Source organism: Camelus bactrianus, chromosome 11 (genome assembly GCF_048773025.1).
Source record: "Camelus bactrianus isolate YW-2024 breed Bactrian camel chromosome 11, ASM4877302v1, whole genome shotgun sequence".
NCBI classification, from domain to species: domain Eukaryota; kingdom Metazoa; phylum Chordata; class Mammalia; order Artiodactyla; family Camelidae; genus Camelus; species Camelus bactrianus.
This window is the reverse complement of record NC_133549.1, coordinates 2671829-2694319: the sequence shown is the minus strand read 5'-3', so window position 1 is coordinate 2694319 and position 22491 is coordinate 2671829. Positions and strand designations below refer to the sequence as shown.

At 43.5% G+C, this 22491-nt stretch overlaps 1 long non-coding RNA gene across 1 annotated transcript; it reads right to left on the bottom strand.

Annotated features, from left to right (window-relative positions):
• Window positions 1-1324: 1324 nt before the first annotated feature.
• LOC141579010 (uncharacterized) lies at window positions 1325-21454 on the bottom strand. Its single transcript, XR_012509894.1, has 3 exons — window positions 20600-21454; window positions 20174-20297; window positions 1325-3252 (listed from the first exon to the last, which is right to left on the bottom strand). It is a non-coding gene; the product is annotated as an uncharacterized LOC141579010 (long non-coding RNA).
• Window positions 21455-22491: the final 1037 nt, after the last annotated feature.

Genomic DNA, 22491 nt, shown 5'->3' with positions numbered 1-22491 from the left:
AAACCTGATCAAAAAAAGGCCCTCATTTTTCAGACATGCCTACTTGAGCACATAGGGTAAAATGACATGTCTTCTTGGATTTGCTGTCAAATACTTCAACAAAGGACAAATAAAAGAACAAAGGTCTGAATAAAGGAAGTATGGAAAAGTTTGTGAATTCCTTAATCTGGGTGATGGGCTGATTGTACTATACTTACTGATGTATACTTAAGTTAGTTTATAATTTTACTGTCATTAGCTGAATAGCAAGTATTAATACGTATTAATTGAAAACCTTAGAACTGAACAAACTTACCCCACACAAAATCCTTAATATCCTAGTAGTTTGTCTTTCAGAAATCTTTTCCCACAAAGACAAGAAAAAAGGGAAAGGCAGATCCGTGCAGTATTTCCACGTTGTCAAAAGACCAAAGGCCGATACAAAAGAAGAGATTGTAAAAAAGATAAAGAGGCTGAAATCAATGTCCAGAAAACCTAGCTAAAAATCCTAAATGGCCCAACTTAACTAACCTCAGCACTGCTGCATCAAGAATGGGGCAAATAGCACCTAGTGGATTTTTTTTTAATAAATAAATAATAATCCAGTTCCTACCACAGGCAATTATGAGAAGACTGAGTATAATTTCTAACACCAACTAGTGTACAAATCATAATTTCTACTTGATTCAAACTGCTTCTTCTATAAAATTTGAATCTTTTTATTCTTAAGACAGATTTGTGGCCTATGACTTAGTGATAAAATTTTCAACTCGCTTGTATTCAAAAAGTTCACCATAGTGAGAGTTTATTACATCAAGTATTCCTTTTTGGGAAACCCATGTGCCTTGTTACTCTCTTTCATAAGATTTCCTGTGGAAAATTCAATCCTTCATTCAGGAAAAGGCTGAGCAATATATCTCATGGAAAACCTTCATAAACTGCAACACAAGAAAATGAAAATAACAGTGAGCAGCCCGTGAAGCCGGCAGACACACAGTGCACGGCTGTGTTCCCGCCTCGACTTTCTGTAACCAGCAGGGAAAATGTGCATTTAAAGAAATAGACATAAACACTTTTCAGGACCTGAGCACACAATTTCCCTTTCAGGGTTTAGTGGGCTTCCATTTAATTCTATGAGAAATGTTTAAAACAACAGAACAACAGCTGAGATAGGGTTTAAAGTAACTTTTATGTCTTAGTGAAAATAAAGCCAACTGATAGTTATCATTTTTTCTTTATTTGATCTCACTCTCTTACTTTACCTCCCCAACCTCCTCCACAAGATGATGGTGAACATCCCCTCCTGGGTCAGAAGGCTAAGTAGAAAGTACCAATCAAATGGAGGTGTGCTTTGTTGTTTTATTTTTCAAAACAAACAAGTTTCATTCATGTGATTTAATAATTAACATCAGAAACAAAGTCTACTCAATAAATGGTAGCCAAAATATGTCATCATAGCTGCTCATCAGGTTTGGCCCCAAGTTACACACTTTTACATGGACATGTGCCATGTGCTGTCATGGGAAACGGTGAGTGGGGACAGGGCCTCTGCTCTCACAGGGCACACAGCCTGGTGGGGGAGGTGGTGTTCAATCATTGCCCTTTTTTTTAATGTACTTACAAATTATGGGAAATGCTATTTAAAAAGAACAAAATGAGTCAATGAAAGTGAAAAATACAAAGACAGTATTTAGGCTGAGGGAAGACAGGAAAACTCTTTGAAGAGCTGACACTCCACTGAGACCCAAAGGACAACTCCGGTGCTGCAGGTGAAGGGCAGGGACACATTGATAAAGGGCTGATATCCAGAATATACCAAAACCTTTTTAAACTCAAACAGAAGGATGAACAACCTGATTAAAAAATGAGCAAAATGCCTGAACACAGACCTCATCAAAGAAGAAATCTAGATGCCAAAGAAGTCTATGGAAAGATGCTCCACAGCATCTGTCATCAAGGGGATGCAGACTGAAACAGCGAGGTACCACTGCTCACCTGTCAGAACTGCCAAAACGCAGAACACTGACAGCACCGAATGCTGGTGAGGATGTGGAGCGTCAGGAATTCTCATGCATTGCTGGTGGGAATGTAAAATGGCCCAGATACTTTGGAAGACGGTCTGGCAATTTTTTACAAAACTAAACATACTCCTAACATATGATCCGGCTACTGTGCTCCTTGGTGTTTACTCGACGAAATGGAAACTTATGTCCACACACAAAACTGCATACAGATGTTAATAGCAGCTTTATTCATAATCACCAGAACTCAGAAGCAACTAAGCTGTTCTTCAGTAGGTGAATGGATAAACTGTGGTCCAGCCAGAAAATGGACTATTATTTGGTGCTAAAATGAAATGAGTTATCAAGGCATGGAAAGACATAGAGGAACCTTAAATGCATATTACTAAGTGAAAGAAGCCAATCTGGGAAGGTTCCGCAACTGTCTGATTCCAACTGTATGGTGTTCTGGGAAAGGGAAAACCACAGAGACGAAAAGATCAGTGGCTGTCAGAGGCTAGAGGGGAAGGAGCAATGAATGAGGTGCAGCACGGAGCATTTTAAGTTCACTAAGACAGACTACTCTGTATGATGCTGTGACGGTGGACACATGTCATTGCACATCTGTCCAAACCCACAGAGTGCACACCACCAAGTGTAAATCCTAGTGTCAAGTCTGGGCTCTGGGTGATGATGACGTGTCAGTGCAGGTTCACCCATTGTCACAAATGCACGCTCTGGTGCAGGCGTCAATAGTGAGGAGGCTGTGGGGACAAACTGCAGTTCATACACTGATTCCAGCCCCAGCCACCGCTGTTAATAACGCTCTGTGGGTGTGTGGAATGTCCGGCTGCTCTGGAGTCTGAACAGCAGAGCTGAGCAGCTGCACCAGACATCAGGAGGTTTGTAGACCCTGAAATACTTACACCCAAGCCCTTGACAGAAAAAGTCTGCTGAGCCCTGTTCTAAACGAATCAGAATTCACCCTGATGAGACAGGACAGCAGGGCCCAAACCAGGCATGGTTAATGGGACTGAAGCAATGTTTTAGTTCCAACACCTTTGCTGAAGTCCTGCAGATCCAGCGACAGACTGTAGCCAGGAAGCGTCTGCAGAAGGAGTCGGTAGCAGGCTTTCCCGCCAGGCTCCGGGATGCCGGGGGCCGCGCGCTGCACGGGGGCCACCCGCTTGAAGAAGGCGGACTTGCGGTGGAAGCCGATCAAATCATAGAGCTCGGAGAGGATGCTGCACTGCTGAATTCTCTCCTAGGAATTCTGAAGCACAGGGAGAAAAGCAACAAACATCTGAACGAAACATTTAATTGAAAAAAGACCCGTAAAAATTTTTCCCTTAAAACAGAGACCCAACGACACAGGAAGGAAGAGGAAGGCTGACTTCATGCACTGATGGGACCGGATGCAGTAATGCAGGGAAGCAGCGCTGTGCAGACGCTCCAGACCCCCTCTGGGCCCCACCTTTCCGAGTTCCGCCTCTCCTTTTACTAGAAAGGTCCGTATTCCCTGAAACAGAGGAATCTGCTACCTAAACATGGACACAGAGATGGGAAAGAGGAAAAGGACGGGAAAGTAAAGGAACAACAGTTCATCTAGACCCTAGGGTTTGGGCGGGACTTTCACCAAACACACAACCTCTCAAAGCACAGGGCACACAGTGAGAGGCTGACAGAGTGTCTGCGACTTCTGCTCCTTAAACACCAGCTACCTGCCAGCACACGCTGTGCCCGTTACTGAATCATTACAATCATTTCAGAAACTATTACTACCCCGGCTCACAGGCAAGGAAATCTGAAACTCGGGGAGGAATTATTATCATCCTGGACAAATTCCCACGGCCCAGAAGTGTCAGAGCCTCTGGCAGACCCTGGACTAAAATGCTCCTCATCACCACGGGCCCTGAGCCTCAGGCTGAGGCCACGTCAGGTCTGCACGGGCCCAGAGCACGAGTCTGTGGGACAGGGAGTGGTCCCACTTGAAGTGCCAGGCCAAGGCCCTCAGGAACCTATGTAATGAAACCAAATCCCCAAACTCATTTCCAACACACTGCCCTGTCCGGGAGGACTGCTCGGCACATCTGGCTTATCACCTGTGCACAAGCTGAGCAAGGGGCCCAGACAGTGACGTGACGTCCCAATGGAAGTGGCTCGGAGACCGCTTCATCACAGGACAGACTCTCCCGGCTTCCAACGTTAACTCTCCATTCCATTTCCAACTGAAAAGTAACTTTAGACTTGTTTTCCTCTCCAGAAACAAAGAGAGTGGTAACATCAGCGGGAAACTCAAGACTGAGGAAGAGTCTCCTGGCCATTTGGAAGGATAGGCTGGGGAGGGAACAGAGACAGGGATCAGAAAGACCTGTGTTCCAGTCCAAAGTCTGCACATCACTCGCTTTGACAGTTTCCTTATTAATACAGGTGATAAAATCTAATTATGATTGTTGGGAAAACTAAATGAAATAACGTATGCCACTAGCATAGGTGTAAAATCCTCCATAAGTGTTCCAGAAATGGACGTGACCATGGTTAGATACTTTCTGCCAAGTCTTGTGTGCTAAGTTCACATCAGCCAGCCAGAAATGTGCCAGAGAATGCCTCAACAGCCAGCAGCCTTCTCCAACTTGGAAACTCACAGTGTCCGAAGAACAGGCAGTGGTGGATGGTTTGGGACACTCTGGAGGTAGCACTCCAGTGATGACTTTAAAAAGCTGGGGAGAATTTAGGGGACCATACAGTTCAAATACAGAAAACTCATTCCATGTCTACAAATATTCATCTCGATCCATGATGATTCAGAGAGGAAATACATATTCAAACGTACATCATTTTCCCACATAAGTGCATCAAAACAATTTGGAAAGAATGTAACTTTCTTCTCTAGATCACACAGTGGGTATTACAAGGTTTGTACTAAAAGCCCTACGTGTAAATCATCTGCAAACGTAACTGGGTCCATTATCAGTCATCATCATTCGAAGGGAAGGATGGAAAAGAACAAAGCCAAGCTAATACACTCCGGTATTTTGTTGGGTTACGATGTCACAGAGGAGACGGTCAGGTCATCAAGGAGCCACTCTGCCGTGATCACGGAGCCGGGGAGCGGGATGGGCGGCAAGATGTATGGCGCAGCCATAGCTGTGCCCGCGCTTCTAGGCAGGTACCCAGTCACTTCAACAAGGTGTCAAAAGTGTATGCCCACGTCCTCATCACCTGTCATGCACTAAGGAGAAATGGAAACCTATAAACGGCCAATAACCTCGGTGGGTACACCGTCCAAAGAGCAAAGTCACAGTTTGACAACTGGCCATCCCGGTTCCCTGGGATTCATTCTTGGAGAACCTTAAAAACCACTCCTCTTTCCTCAAGAAGTGCTGCCTACTTGTCCTATCTTTGGCTCAGGGATGGAGCATGTTCAAGTGGACTTTAATGTCTGCACAGATTTGACTGTCTTTCTCCAGGTTCACTTGTCCATTCTGAAGAGGCCTGAGTTAAGCCCAAATTCCATAAGATCAATTCCCTCCAGTGACAACTCAACGAGTCTGCAATTACAAACCAACTGAACAGGACAGTCCTCAACTAAAAACGGAACCCACCCTTCACTGTTTTCTTAATCTCCTCTCCTGGATAATTGCAACAGACTAACACCACCCTCCACCAAGTTCCCCAACTATGTCAAATAGAAAGTAAGTTCCATTAAAGAGGAGACAACTCCATAGTCACCTCTGAATTCCTAGCATATATTAATGTCAATAAATAGAACTATGATTATGGCTTCTTTCCTTTAAAACCTTTCTGGTTATTTAAATGAGACCATGGAAGGGAGGTGTTTGGGTCCAGTATCTTGATCCAGAAGACTCTGGAGACCTTTTTTGGAATGGCTGCCCACTGATTCATTCAAAACACAACTTCTCTTTCCGGGAGGAGCTGTGATTTTCTGCCAGGAGTTTGTTGTCACTCTCATGCCAGAACAGATTTAAACTAAATACTTACATTGGATATGTTATTTTTCCCCGCTTCCAAAAACATTGACTTTCCTTACTTCCTTGCCTTGAGGAATGCTTTTTTACTTTTCTTTCTAATTCACCCTTTTATAAAGCAGGATTCAGGATGTGCTTGGACTTACATAAGAACAGCCACCCAACTCCCAGTGTGAGAGGCCTGGGGCTCACCTCCTGCCCTCCTGTCAAGGCAACTGAAACTCAGTTCAGGAGCTAACTGGCCCCCCAGGGCTTCTAAGGCTCACGTATCTCCCAGAATCCTTGCTTTCTGGTTTGACTTGGCTTCTGAGGATTTCCCCTCACTTTCTTGACAATTAGCTGTGCAGCTTGAAAGATGAGGAAGGAAGGTCTTATTTCTTAATCAGCATTTTAAGGAACTTATGTAATGAAGGTTTTCAAGAGTTTCTAGAACCCTCCATTGCCGAGACAGAAAACACACTAGATATTTTCTAAATCTAGCTATCATGGGCATTTTTCCTTTGCTTTGGTTTTCTTAACTGCTAACAGACATTTTTAATTAAAAAATAAAATAAGGCCCCAAATAGGATAGAACATTGAAGAGGAAACAAAATTAAAGGGCAAAGACAGAAAAATGATAAGTACTCTAGAAAGTTAATAGAAAACATACACTATGGATCAGATCAGCAATTCTCAGTAACAGCTAATTGAAACCTGACCATGAGGTAAAATGTCTCTCCTGTCAGGAGACGGTCAACAGAAAACAGAATTAAATCAACAAACTAAAATTCTAAGTCTGGCGAGGTAGAGAAGTCTACCAGCTAAATGTGTTTTCTTCTGGAAAAGAGGAAGACACACAAGATCCTTTCTTTGGAGCCTGAGCCCAGGTAAGGACGGTGAAGTGAGCTGTGTAAGTACCCAATTAGCAAAGTGAGTGATGAATAAAGAGACGTGAGCTTTGATGACAGAGATGATACTACTATTCACTTGTCCTGTAAGTATGTCTTCATGTTCAATGATCAATACCTCGGGGTCCTCAGGGTTTGAGATTATAGGAAAATGCACAGCCCGGTCCTAGACCTCCTCTATGATTGTGGCACTGCACTTAGATGTTTCAAGGGCACCTCCAACTCCACCTGCAAATAGCTGATTTCACGGTGCTCCTCCCATAGCCGTCCTGCCCAGGGCCCATTGTCGGGGGCAAGGTCTCTCTGCCTCTCCCAGCTCAGTCCCATCACTCATAGATGTGACTGGACCCCTCCTTCTGGGCCCAATTTCCTCAGTCAACGAGTCCCACCACCCACACCTCACCTACCAGATTCTCACTGGCACTCCCTCAGCACTGACTCTGTGCTGGGGACCACGCTGCACATTGTGCACACGTTATCTCACTGGATCTCCACAGAAGTCCTGGGAAGTCGGTATATCACTGCTTCAATTAATAAGATAAATTGTTTCACTTCCTTGAGCGTGTCATCCAAAGTGACACGGCTAATGAGCCACAAACCGGGGACTGAAAATCACTTGAAAATTGAACACTGCTACACCTCACAGCCACCCTACTCAGACTCATCACATCACCTCCTGCCGAGCCTTCTAAATGTTTCTAAGCATTCTACAAGACAAAAGTGATCTACGAGAGCACCCCTCTCCCCTACTTAAAATCTGACAATGACGTTCCACTTCCCTTAGGAGAAAGCCTCCCAGGCCTGAGCACAGCCCAATGGCCCGTCATCCGCGTTCCCTACACGGCCGCGCCGCCTCACCCACCACACAGCGCTACATGTGCAGTGTCCAGGACAGGGATGCTGTCTCCGTACAACCCGGGGCTCGTGTAACTCAAACAATGATCACCCTCTTCAGTGCTGACTCTCAGAAAATTGTTTTCTCTGGATGAATCAATATCTTTTTCCTTACAAATTCCCATCATTGATAATGAGCTCCCCCCAAAAGAGAGAAGATCTAATCCTCAGACTCCTTATCTGTAAAGTGTGTATAACAAGGAAATATGAGAAGTTTTAAGCGAAATAATATTCATGTGAGGCTGAGGGACAATTCCCAACATACAGTAAGCACTCAATATGTGTTTACTTAATATTAATAAGAATATAATGCATTCCAGCAACCTTAAATCAATGCTTTATGGCTTTGTCCAAAAGAGTACCGACAAACTATTGGACGAACCCCTTTGAGCAGATCCGCTCAAGCGTACTGGGATAGGTAAACCTTGACTCCAGTTACAGTTGCAGCCAACCAGCACTACGGGGCGGGGGCAGTTTGCTCAAACTCGTACATGTTGTTTGAGCATTTAGTTGTAGTTATTGAATAAAGACAGGTATTATATAGTCAAAGCTCCTGAAACATAAATCTTCAAAGATTGATGCAAATTAGTTTCAAGTACAACACTCTCACTAGAAATTATTTGAAAATTATAGTCTTAGCTCCTCCACACTTCGAAAGGGCATTTTCTTAATGTATCTGACTATATACACTGAGAGGATTGTTTAAAAGAAATTAAGATGAAGCCATCCTGAATAAGCTCTCAGTATCATCTGCACAAAGCCCCACCCAAGGGTCTCACTTCTCACTTCCACATAGGTGTTCAGGTAGCTTAACCTGGGTCTTGGTTTCCTATGACACGGGGGTGGGAAGAATTGTGGATAGGTTAATGTAGCAAATATAAATCTAGGGTATTTGCTGTGTAGGAATCCTAGAAATAAATAAATTGATATATAGTCCCACCCTTAGGAAGCTCAGCCTTTCCAATTACAACAGCATTGAAAATAAAATGAGAGATACATTTAACAAAATTTTACAAGATTTGCCCATTGAACATTTTGAAGTATCACCAAAAGAATTAAAAGATCTACATATATGGAAGGCATCCCATGTTCATGGAATGGTAGACAATATTGTTAAAAATGTTAAGACTCCCCAAAGTGATCTACAAATTTAATGGAATCCCTATCAAAATTCCAGCTGACTTCTTTGCAAAAATTGAAAAACTGATGCCAAAATTCATATGGAAGCGCAAGGGACACAGGTCAGCCAAAATAATCTTGAAAAAGAAGAGCAAATTTGGAGGACTCACTCAAAGGTTACTACAAATCTATAGTACTCAAGTCATTATGGTACTGGCATAAGTTTGGATGCATAAATCTATGAGACACAATAAAAAATCCAGGGGGGAAAGTTACATTTACAGTCATTTTTCCAGAAATGTGCCAACAACACTCCATTGAAAGAGTAGTCTATTCAACAAATGGTGCAGAGACACCTGGGTATCTGAAGGCAAAAGACTGAATCTGGAATCTGGACCCCCGTATTTTATTTAACAAATAAAATATTAATTCAAAATGGATCACAGACGGAAATGTAAAATCTAAATGTATAAACTTTCTAAAAGAAGACATAGTTTAAATCTTTGTGGTCCTAGGATAGGCTATGGTTTCCTAGATACAATACCAAGAGCACAAGTGAAAAAAAAGAAAGATAAAATGGACTTCATCAAAATTAAAACCATTTGTTACAAAGGACATCATCAAGAAAGTGAAATGAAAGGGGAAGGGGGTAGCTCAAGTGATAGAGTGCGTCCTTAGCAAGAAAAATAAAATGAATAAATCTAATTACCTCCCCTAGAAAGAAATTCTTTTAATGTTTAAAAAAAGTAAAGTGAAACGACAATCTGCAGAATAGGAGAAAAATTTTGCAAAGCATATATCTAATAAGAGACTAGTATCCAGGATATAAAACAAATGCTTACAAGTGACCAATACAAAGAAAATCGACCCAATTTTTAAATATGCCAAGTATTTAAATAGATATAAATTTGGCCAATAAGCATAAGAAAAGATGCTCAGCATCACTAGAGAAATCAACATCAAAATGAGATCTGATTTTACACTCACTAGGATGGTTATAATCAAAACATGGACAATAACAAGTGTCGGTCAGGAGGCAGAGTAATGGGAACCCTCAATACGCAGCCGTCGGAAAGGGGCAATGATACAGCTTCTTTGGAAAAGCCTGGTGTTTCCTCAAAAGGTTATAATTATATGGCACAGCAATTCCACTCCTACATAGTCATCCCTCAGTATCCTCGGGATTTTGTTTCAGGAAAACCCCACCCTGGATACCATCATCCAAGGATGTTCGAGTCCCTTTACAATCAGCCATCTGGATCCATGAAGTGGAAACTACAGATATGGCGGGCCAACTGTACAGCCAACAGAATGAAAATATATTCTCACAAAACTTGCACATCAATATTCATGGCAGTATCATTCAGAGTAGCCAAAGGTTACAAACAATATCCATCCATCAATGAACGGATAAACAAAATTACCAAGAATAGTCCCACAAACTTTTGGTCATTGAATCTTTGACAAAGGAGATGAGAACATACAATGGAGTAAAGACAGCCTCTTCAGAAAATGGGGTAGGGAAAACTGGACAGCTGCATGTAAATCAATGAAGTTAGGCTACTCCCTCACAGCATACACAAAAATAAATTAAAAATGGCTTAAAGACTTAAACATGTAGACAAGACACTATAAACCTCTTAGAAGAAAACATAGGCAAAACATCTGACATACATCTCAACAATGTTTTCCTAGAGCAGTCTACTCAAGCAATAGAAATACAAGCAAAATAATACAAGTAGGATCTAATTAAACTTACAAGCTTTTGCACAGAAAAGGAAACAAAAAGCAAAACAAAAAGACAATCTATGGAATGGGAGAAAACAGTTGCAATAAATGAAACTGACAAGGGCTTAATTCCCAGAATATGTAAACAGCTTTTGCACTTAATAAGAAAGAAAAACAAACAATTCAATTCAAAAATGGGCAGAAGTCCTAAAGAAACTTTTCTCCAATGAAGACTTACAAATGGCCAATAGGCACATGAAAAAAATACTCAATATCATTATCAGAGGAATGCAAACCAAAACTGCAATCAAGTCTCACCTCTCACCAGTCCGAATAGCCATCATTCAGAAGTTCACAGATAAATGCTGGAGAGGCTGCGGAGAATTGGGAACCCTCCTACACTGTGGTGGGAATGCAGTTTGGTGGAGCCATTGTGGAAAACTGTATAGAGGTTCCTCAAAAGACAAAAAATTGACCTCCCATATGACCCAGCAATCCCACTCCTGGACATATATCCAGAAGGAACCCTAACTCAAAAAGACACTTTCACCCCAATGTTCACAGCAGCACTATTTACAATAGCAAGACATGGAAACAACCTAAATGTCCACTGAAAGATGACTGGATAAAGAGACTGTAGTATATTTCTCCAATAGACTACTATTCAGCCATAAAATAATAAAAATATAATGCCATTTGCAGCAACATGAATGGACCTGGAGAATGTCATTCTAAGAAAAATAAGCCAGAAAGAGAAAGAAAAATACCATATGAGATCGCTCACATGTGGAATCTTAAAAAAAAAAAAAATCAAAAAAACAAAGACACAAAAAGATAAACTTATCTACAGAACAGAAACAGACACAGAGACATAGAAACCAAACTATGGTTACCAGAGGGGAGAGGGTGTGGGAAGGAATATATTGGGAGTTCAAGATTTGCAGATACTGAGTATGTATAGAATAAACCGCAAGTTTACACTGTATAGCACCGGAGAATATATTTAATATCTTATAGTAACTTATGTTTAAAAAGAATATGAAAATGAATACAGGTATGTTCCTATTTAACTGAATTGTTGTGCTGTACACAAGAAACTGACACAACATTATAAACTGACTAGACTTCAATGAAAATATTTTTAAATAGACCAAAAACGAAAAAAAAGAAAAAGGATATTTTGAAACCAAAAGAATAAAGTACTGACTCAGGCTACAATATGGATGAACCTTGAAACTTTATGCTAAAATAAGCCAGACACAAAAGGACAAATAGTGCCCTTTAAGGTGAACTATATCTAAGTGTTTACTGTACTACTTCTGTAAATTTTCCGGAGGTTTGAAGTCTATCAATATCAAAATAAAATGTATTATTCATTAAAATCATAAAACGCTTCCTCACAGGAGGGCTTTAATTATTAAATGCAGAAATGCATGTAAAGCTCCTGGAAAAACACTTTGCACGTCCACACACAGACACTGCTGTCACTGCCGCTCAGAGGGTGGTGCCAGCGCTGATGAGGGCTGCCTCCACTCGCTGCCCTGCAGACAGGAGTGAGGGCCTGGGCTCTGACAGGCAGGGTGAGCGTGACCCTGGGTCAGACACAGCCATGCCCCAGACTCTGCGTTACCCAACTTTCTTATACAAACTGCAACATGTAATGTAAACACGCTACAGGGATGTATCTTACAACACAGGGAATACAGCCAATGTTTACAGTAACTATAAATGGAGCATCTATTGTACACCTGAAACATATCATTTTAAATCAGCTATAACTTTGTAAAAAATTAAAAAATAATTTAAAAATGTTATCACTTTAATATTCAATTCGGGTTTTAAGTAACTACTAAACAGCTTACAATGTATAAAAGCATTTAAGTGTGCTGTTTGTTTACATATTTATTTACTTTCAGCCTCCTGCTAAAAGAGAAATTAAACAATTTTTTTTAAATACACCTTAACAACCATAACAACAAAAAGGCAAAATTGAGAGTGAAGAGAAATTGGAGATTCAATACTTAAATGAAACCAGGGGGAGGTAAATTCATAAAAATGGATTCCCTGGAGTCAGGGCAAGTGTTAAAGGCCGAGTAGAAATTCAGCTGTAAGATTCTTGGCAGCTAAAGCAAAAAGAAAAGATCATGGTTGGGGTGGTAGAGCGTGTTCTTAGCGTGCACGGGGTCCCGGGTTCAAGCCCCAGGGCCTCCACTAACAGATAAATACACCTAATTACCTACCCCCCAAAAAGAGTCCCAAAGAAAAGAAAAAGAGAAATTTCTTTCCAAAAAAACCTGATATTAAATTTGGATTAAGTACTTAAAAAAAAAAAAGTAATATAGAAAAGATGAGTGACACTGTGAAGGAAAAGCCCAGCTGGGCTAACGAGCTAAGTCACAAATCTAAGTGTGATAAGTGTCGGTTTACTGATCTAAGTATTGCTGGGCTAACTCGTAAATCTGAAGTTTAGTGTCAGTTTACTGGGCTAATAAGATAACTCGTAAATCCAAGGTCAACAATTGTCAATAACGTGATCTGTTCCAAATTCATAAGCTTCAGTGTACTGATTCCTTGCTTTTTGTTGTTTGAGCCTTATTGGCTAATAGCCCCTTACTTGTAATTAACCCTATAGAACCTCATGTGCAGGTCTTGGAGGTGCTCAGAGCTTCGGAACAGGAGCCCCTCTGAGCCCGCCAGCGTAATAAATCTCAGTGCTTGTTTCTTGGCTGGCCTGTTCTTTCCGTAACAACACAAGCGATAATGCCCTTGAGATAAATCTGTGATGGCTGCTGGCAGGTCCCCATGTCTCACGTGGCAAAATCTGAAACATCCTTCTCACCACTCAGAGTCATCATAAGCCCACTCCACACTTCCCGCTGTTAAATGCAGGAGCATAGGCAGGGCCCGGCCTTTGCTCTCTCTGTGTCATCACAGTGAGACAGGATGGAAGGGGCAGAGCACAGCCATTCAAGGAAGGCCACAGCAATTAACATCAAAATGGTGAAGGATTCAACCCCCAGTAGGCCTTGAGGCTCAGGATGAAGAGATTTAACTTCTAGCAGAGCTTGAGCTTCATTATACACCCATTGTAATAGTAACATGGTGAATAACATGCCCCAAGGTACCATGGCAGTCCCAAGGCTAGCCACAAAAAGTCAAAGGGTGGGAAATGGCCAACTCCCTGGGAATCCCAGCCCCTTGCCCTTAGGCTGGTCCTTCTACATATTAGCAAATGAAACCACCAAGCCCAAGAAAACGAGCAACACAGCGCCACCTCGCGGTCACCCCTCTCTCTCGCTCTTCGGAGAAAGCCCACACTCTGTGGAGTGTGTACCTACTTTTAATCTGAGCACCAAAACCCCACACCTCGTGGCCTTTCTCTTGTCTTTCAATGTGTCTCTGTGAATAAATCTACCTTTTCTCAACACTGGCTTGCTCTTGAATACTTTACTGCACGAAGCCAAGGAACAAAATCTGGTGGGACACATCTCAGGGGCTCAACCAAATTCTGGGACACAGCCCTTCTCATGCCTCACGTTTTTTTCCTTGTATCAACAGGACTGGGTTGTGAAGGTAGCTCTGAGGCCCCAGCTAAGGGACAGAAGACGCCCCCAGGGCTCGAATTGGCGGGCAAACTCTTCCCCAGCAGGGGCCTTGGGGTCTGCCCGGTTCTCTGTGTTTCTCTGTTGTGCTGACTCCCCAGCCACAGAGCGTTCTCCCTAGGCCTGTCCCCACAAAACCCTTCTCTCCAAAATACAAGCACATCATGTCACAATCCTCTTGTTCAATCAGGAAATGCTTAACCCACTTTTTCCCTCCACAGTAAAGTACCTAACTGTCCTCCCTCCCATCCCAACACTTCTTTCTTTGTGAGAACTCTGCACTCCCCACACACCCTGAACGCAGGTGCCTTGCTGGCTGGGACTGAGATGTTTCAGTCTCACACAGCCTGCATCCTTTCACTTTCCCCTTGTTACCATAAAAAAGCCTTTCCTGAGTCACCCACAAATCTGATTCTGAACTTCATAAAGTGCTGAGGTTGCAGTCACTGTGTGCATACCTCCCAGGTTTTGACTAAGTTTCCTTCAAAAGATCTTCATTAAGGAGCTGCATCAAGAAGTTGAAAGAGGATATTCTTACATCTGAGCGGAGGAGCCTGCAAGAAATTTAAATGGCTTTCAAGGGAGAGTTAACCAGGGACACAGAGGTCGCAGGTCCTAGTCAAGGGTGTCATGAGGGAAAATGTTCTTCAAAGACTCAGAGTGGCTTCTGAATGTGGAGTCGGCTGGGAGGAGGTGACACGCAGTGAGTGGGGTGAGTGACACAGGGTACGCTCCCCCAGCTGGGGAAGATTTGGATTTTGTTCTAGTTTTCCAAACAATTTCTTAATATCTTTTTCTCCTATTGTCACATACCATTTCCTATGAATTAAGAATATCAATGTCAGTCATTTGGGCCGCTTGGGAGAGGCAACATGATGCCATTCACAGGGCTGGGACATGACAGCCACACCAGTCTAGGTTGAAAGACCAGTGGGGGTATTTCCATGGTGATCACAGGCATGCAGCAAACTCCCCAGCTTCAATGACCTCATCTCAAAGGTGGGGCAATAAAACTACCAAGAAAAGTGCATGATGATAATGGAAGACATCTGTTTACTAGGTAAGTGCCCGTGACAGCTGCAGCTTAATGGGGAATGAGTATGATTAACAAGGCCCTGTCTACGTGGCCACACGCTCCCTGCCTTCCTGCCTTGGTGCAGCAGCAGAGTTTGTTTAGCTGAGATGAACGCCCCCAGAGCAGCCCCGAAGGGAAAGCTCGCAGCTCTGCATTGTGAGGCGTGTTCCTTTCCTTCTCAGTGCTGATCACAGTTTGCTGTCATTTGTTTTTATGTTTATCCCTTTTGTAACTTCCTCTCCTCCGGAGTTTTGCTCAAGCAGCGCAGGGCCAGGTGTGTCTTGCGGCCTGCCCGATATTCTGAGCTGGGAAACAGCCGACCACACATCTGGCTCTGGTGCTGAACGGAGAGGGCAGAAGGCCCTGGGGCCCATGCTGAACCGAGGCCCATGCACCCAAAATTATGGTCTGACTTTGGGCAAATTACACAGTCTTCTTTACCCTGAGATTCCTCATCTGTCCAAGAAAATAACTGCCCATGGCACACAGAGTTACCAAGATTAAAGGAAATCAACAAATTCACAACATATTCAAGGGGCTACCAGTGCATCCTCAACAGACAAATGCTGCCTTTACGGCTCTGACATACGCCAAGCGGGGCGGCCACACACAGTGAACACTGCTAAGTGCTTCATGTGTGCTACAATACTCTTTAGAACTTAAAACAATCCCAAGAAGAAACGAATATTATCATGCCCATTTCACAGATTCACCAACAGGTTAAGAGAGGTTACATTCTATTCCAAGGCCGTATGGTGAGGAAATGGCGATTTAAACTGGAATCTGGGCCCAGGCTTATGCTCCATCTCTCTCCCATCCACCTGACCACTTGCCTATGAATTCCACCTGTCCAATACACAAGTTTGCAGCCGGCCAGCTCTTAAATGCAATGTGTGCCACCATTTGTCAATGTTGGTTAATTACCATAAACGGTTCTCAGAAACCACTACAGAAAAGAAAGGTGGACTTAAGGAATTCTGCATTGCTTTCTCCTGTAATGTGCAGAAACCCTTCACTACACCACCAAATCCAAATGTATGCTTCCTCCATGTTTATGTTTGCACATGGCTTATTAAAGTAGAAGGTACCTGCAGTAATTCCATCTCGGTTGCTTTCCAAGGTTGCAGATTATCCATAATCAGTACGTGAACGAAAATACTACAATGTGAATGAAAATACTGCAACCATGTCAGTAAACAAAGAATGCTGAAACCAAGTCATCAGCGGCTGCTGCCACCCCCCAGCGAGTGCATGCCTGCAGCCCAGCCTCTCAGCCACTCACAGTGGTGCCCTCTGAGCGGACTCAGAGTAAGAAAGGACAGGATACTGGCCCTAGATACCTAGGTACCTGCCAAAGCGATGAATTCAATGACACAAATGTTTGCTTCCTCCCATACATAGAAAAGCACTAAATACTTGATCTTGAGATATCTGGTTTTCTTTAGATAACAAGCAATATTTTATTGTTCCAACAACCTGGTCTTTCTTGTAAAACTTCTATATATCCTAGCTCCTCCCCTACCTCTTGGGAGCAGTCCCTCAGAGTGATCTGAGAGGTTGCCATCCCGGCTCGAGTCCTCCAGCCAAATAAAACATAACTCTTAACATTTAGGCTGAACGTTTATTTCAATGAAGTCCCAGAATAGGCAGAACTCATCAATTCTGTAATGGAACACACTGGATCAGGAAACAAAAGCGTGTTTTAGTCTGGAAAAACTACGGTTTCCTCTTCCTGTCATTATACAATCCCACCAGAACTCATTAATTTGCTGTTTGCTCATCTGGCAACCAAACTCAGAGAAGAGTCAACTCAGCAGAGTGCTCTACTCGGGAGAACAACCCGCAGCAGCACTGAAGGCTACCTGTACTCCCGCACGCTCTGCTGACCCTTGGTGTCCTCCGTGACGACCAGGACATCAGAGCTGTTCCCAACAGCTGCGAAGTCCCACACGTTAAATAAATCATTTTATTTTATACGATATTTTAGGTATATACCCATCTCTGAAAACAGCTTTGCTAGAAGCCCAAATCTTCAGCATCAATCTGCAAAGGCAAATCCGGTCCGCAAGGGAAAACAAGACTTAAGAGGAAGCTAAGGCGTCCAAAGTACTCTCCACAACCTAAGGCCTCCAAAGTCCCCTGCAGGACCTTCAACCAAACTGCCTGCAGGCCTGCAGATGCAGGCGGCATCATGTCTGCTTTTAAAGAAACCCTTTCCTGCCCTCGGGCACTACAATGTCCCTCTACGCACTCCCATCTCAGGGTAAGAGCAGCCGCTGCAGAACCTCACAGGGCAGCACTGACAGGACTGGACAAAGAGGATCAGAGCTAAACTAAGCCTTCTGATGACACGAGCTTGTCACTCTGTCACTTTACAGATGAAGATATATATAGAGAGAGGTGGGGTGATCTTGCTCAAAGTCACACAGCTAATAAGTGGCAAAGTCTATAACTCTGCTCCTCCCTCCGGCGTGACGCCCCAGCTGGGACGCCCACAGTGTTCTCTCCTGCCTGCCGGACCAGTCCTTTACTGTCACTCATAAAACACCACAGGGTCTGACCCTAGCCTACTTTTTCAGCATCTTTTCCCTGCAGTCTCGCAGGAACAAGGCGGTTCGGGCCATTGTATGACTTCTGGCTCCCAGAAGCCTCCGTGCTCAGGCTGGTCTTTCCTGTGCATCCAGCACCCTGCTCAGAGGCTCTTCCTCCCCTGCAGGAACACGTTCCCACTCTCCGCATGACACCCCCTCAGGGAAGCCCTCTCCTCGCCCTCAGCTCAGCAGGTGTCCCAGGCCACATCCCGAGCTGCCCCATTAGGACTGCGGGTGCCCAGGTTTGCTAGTCAGACCAGCAGCCTCAGAGCCAGGTTTTATGCCCGGGTCACCCTGCAAACCTACTGCCCGCCTCACAGCCCCCAGCCAGCAGGTCACCTGAAAGTCGCAGCAAGTGCCCCACCCAATCCCGAAGTCTCTTCATTTGCCAGCACCGCTGATGACTGGTCTCCAACCTTTGGTCACTTTTGCACAAAACAGCAGCTTCCACTGTGAAGCAGGGGGTTTTCTCTTCTGCTCCCCATCCTTACTGGAAACGTCTAGGGAAATGAAAAGGCCTTTTCTCAACCCTTTTCTGATGACACCCACCCACCCACAATACTCACATTCTCAAGAGCTTTGGGTAAACCTGATTTTGTTTCCCTTACACTAAGGGGCTCAAACACTGCGGGATTCTTTCTCTTTCGAGGGTATTTTTACTCAGTTTATCGGCTTTAATCTGTTTTTGTCTCTCTCTTCAATATCCCCAGAAGTTGCCACTTCTTATTCCCTTCAGCAGCCTCCCTCCCAACATCTAGTCTAGGAAATCAGCTGTGATGAGGGGCCCGGGGGCAGTCACAGAAGATGCAACTAAGGCACAGAGAGGTGACATAATTTGCCCGAGAAGATCAGCTTCAAGCCCCAACACTGTGTGTCACGTCCCTCTGTTTAACTCTTATGCTAAGCAAGCGAACTTTTTGTAGATTATGGTTATAAACAGATGAGGTATCAAAATACATACAAGGACACACGTCAACTCTAAGATGTTCATTAACTCCACTATTTTGTTTCTATTTATTTTATTTCTATTAAAAAAATTTAAGAACCTCTGCAGTCAATATAGCAAAATGTTACTGGGCTTTAAATACAGAATATAGAGGTTTTAAGTGTGTCATTACTCATCCTTATTTGTATGTTCACAAGACAAACTGATTTGAAAGTCTCTCTCCCCTCCCCCTACTCACTACTGGCTTTCACCTGAGCTCCCAAACCACACATCTAACATCCTTTCACTTTACCCACAGCTGAACTCATCAGTTATCCCCCAGAACTCCCTCTACATATTTCCCTCCTCAGAGCACAGCAGGACCATCATTTACCTCATTAATCCACCCAGAAACCTGTTCCTTACTCCATCCTACCTTCACAGACATCATCCATCCTTTCCTTTTTACCATCTAAACATGCCTTCAATCTGTTCACTTCTACCCGCTGACCATCCCACCGCTCAAGTGGAAGCCACCAACACTGCCCACCTGGACTCACGAGTCTCCCAAGTGGCCCCAAAGCCACTCTCCCCTACTTGAGACAAATGGGATTTTGTCACTCCCACGCTTTTAGGACTGATTTCAAACCCACTGTTGTTAGAAGAAACTCCAAGTTCTTCACCTGATGAATGTCTTTGCCATCAAATTGTCAGCTCAGGGAGGGGAGGACACGCCCTCTCCCCTAGGACCTGCCCTCTGGCAGAGCATCAGCTTGGGAGGACCTGCTGAGCTACACCAGCCTGTATTCTAACCCTGGTCTTGAGTTCTTAGCAAACTGCTTCAACTATCCATACAAATCCAAGGTAGATTAGAAAGATTTTAGATGTTGAGCTAGACTATTGATTTGGGGATTTTGCACTAGCAACCTGCAAGTACATGTTCTAATGTTTCTGTCTTCTTAAAACCACACCCAGATTTAAGTAGTATTTGTGGAATGTCTTTGGAGTAAAAGGGACTGTACTTTTACAGACTTTATGTTTTATACCATGAACAATCCGGACAGGGTCACAAATGGAACCACCTCACAAGTGACAGAAGACAGGTGACAGGCATATAGCAACAGGTCACAAAGATGGTAAGAGCAAAGTTGTTTCTCCAACCCCCCAAAAAATTTTTGAAAGAACTGAAAACTGAATTTTGAAAGTAAAATATTATCATATATAGAAATAAAATAATCCTCTTCATCAGTGTTTCAAGATCTGACTCCAGAATTTTTAGCATGCCATATTGAATCCTAGCACAGAAAAATCAGATGGACTAGTGGTGAGTAAGTTCCAGGAAAACGGCAGTAATTCCTCCACTTGTAAAAGGACATAAACTCACTTGTCGAAGATGAATGTAAACCGCATTCTGGAGAAATTCGGAAGCTCCCAGGCTCTGCTTCTGGATGGCAAGGACACGGACAGCTTTGAAGCATGCTTCTAACTCAGTCACCAGCACTCTTACACTGCAGGGGGAAACGGAGGCCCTCAGTCAAGAGCAGAGGTGTTCCTGTCGTGTCTCGCAGGCCGTGCCTTGGGGACTCAGTGCCCTGCAGCAGCCCGGCCCCAGGCGAGGACCCGCAGCGTGGCCCACCCAAGCAGGAGGTGCACTGGGCTTGAGAAAGCCCATCCCCGATGGGGGCAAGAGTGGCTGTTGAGTTTGAGTGAACATATAAATGCCCATAGAAATATGCCTGCATTCATTCAAGTGATACAAGCAACAGTAGCAGGCTATTTAACAAAATTTCAACTCTCAGTGGAAATTTACCATTCCTTTCCGCTTGTCCCCTGCACTCTGAGACAGGCTTAGGCTCTCTCACACCGGCAGCTCTGATACAATAGTTGTGAAGTCGTTTTACTTTGCTGCAAGTGTCCTCGCTCCCCGTGTGGCTGTGACTGTCGTCTCTTAACACAGTCAGATGTCTTCCTGGATGTCTCCCTGCGTTCCTTGCTCCTGCTCCTCAGATCCTAAGATAAAGGGCAAGTGAAGACACATGACCAGAAAAGGCACCGTGGACTTGAACGAAGTCCTCAGTGATCCCCTAGGTGAGTGCTGCCCACCCCTTACCTTCGATTCTCAAGGTTCTGCCCAGGGTGACATCCAGACAGGAGAGCGTCCTGGGCCAATTAAAAGCTGTGTGACTTGGGCCCTGGGACAGGTGCAGGAGCTGGTTCCAGAGCCGTGCCCCTCCCCACCTCTGCTCCCCTCTCTCCCAAGGACCCACTGCCAAGCCCCCAGGTTCCCTGATATTCTGTCCTTCTCTTCTAATCTAGTCCAAGCACTTTTCCTCTTCCTTTATTCCCTAATTATCACCAGCTGAAGTGGTTTTTCAGTCACAGTATCTGAAAAAATTTCCGGCAGCTGAAAAAGAGGTCTCCAGAGGTCAATGCCCATATGCTGGTTCCTGAAGAGAGCCTCTGGTTATGGGGTCCCTCACCAACACCCACGGGGCATCAGACATGTTGCAGAGTCGACCACCCCCAACAAGAGTTTGCTGTGACCCCAATGCCCGCACAGCATCCCTGCTCTCATAAATGTATTTGGCCCACTTATCCGTTACTAAGAAGCAAAAGTAAAAAAATTGCTCATGTTTCTTACTAAAATTATTTATGAGGTGGAAAAAGAAATTGTAATAGAAGAGAATAAATTTGACTGCATGTTAGATCTGTTCCTTTGGTTTTAACCTTTGCTGTTTTCTACGCTCAGACTTGGTAGCTCTGTACCTTTTGTAAAAGAAAGTTGCCTTTATCCTGAAATTTCCAGGAGAGCCTATTCTCCAGGCTCTGATCTTTCACGATGTTAACTCTTCTGCACTTATGTAGAGATGGCAAGTTGCAAAATAGAGAATCACCTTTGTTTTTTTTTTGGAGGTTTTAGAGGGGCACCATGATTTGACCCACGTGGACAGCTGCAAGAACAAAGAATTCCAAGGAGAAACAATTCATACCGCAAGAAGTTTGCAACAACCAACCACATCCCCGCCCCTTTTTAGTATAAAAGCGGACTGATTTCTGACTTGGGAGAGACGGTTTTTCAGCATGTCATTCTGCCATCTTCTGGGTCTGCCAGCTTTTCAAATAAAGTCACTATTCCTTGCTCCAACACCTCAATCTCCCGATTTATTGGCCTGTCATGCAGCAAGCAGTACGAGTTTCGACTTGGTAACAAGATGACTGCATTGGAGGTAGTATGTCTCCACTCTTTCCTCGTTTCCAATATGTAACATGCACATCATTTATGATCTAGTGCAAATAATTCATCAAAGACTACCACAAAAAGAAACTACACTCACCTAGCTATCAACACTGAAGTCACAACCTATCAATTTTATATGCTGTTTAACAACACAACTAAAAAACCTAACATAGGGAATTGATTCCACAGAAATAAAATTATTTCTACTCCTTCAAAACCTTTTTTCTTTTCTGTTTTATTTTGTTTTGCATATTGAAAAGAAAATAAAAGACAAATCATTTTATTTCACGTATTTTGTTATAGCTACATAATTTAAATACTACAAAGAGATTTAAATTGCAATAAAAAATTGTTCATATATTGTACAAAGATATATACACAATCAATGTGGATAAGGAAAGGAATGGACATTTACTAAAAATCCACTGCATATCCAGTCTTTTACAAGCATATCCTGGAATATA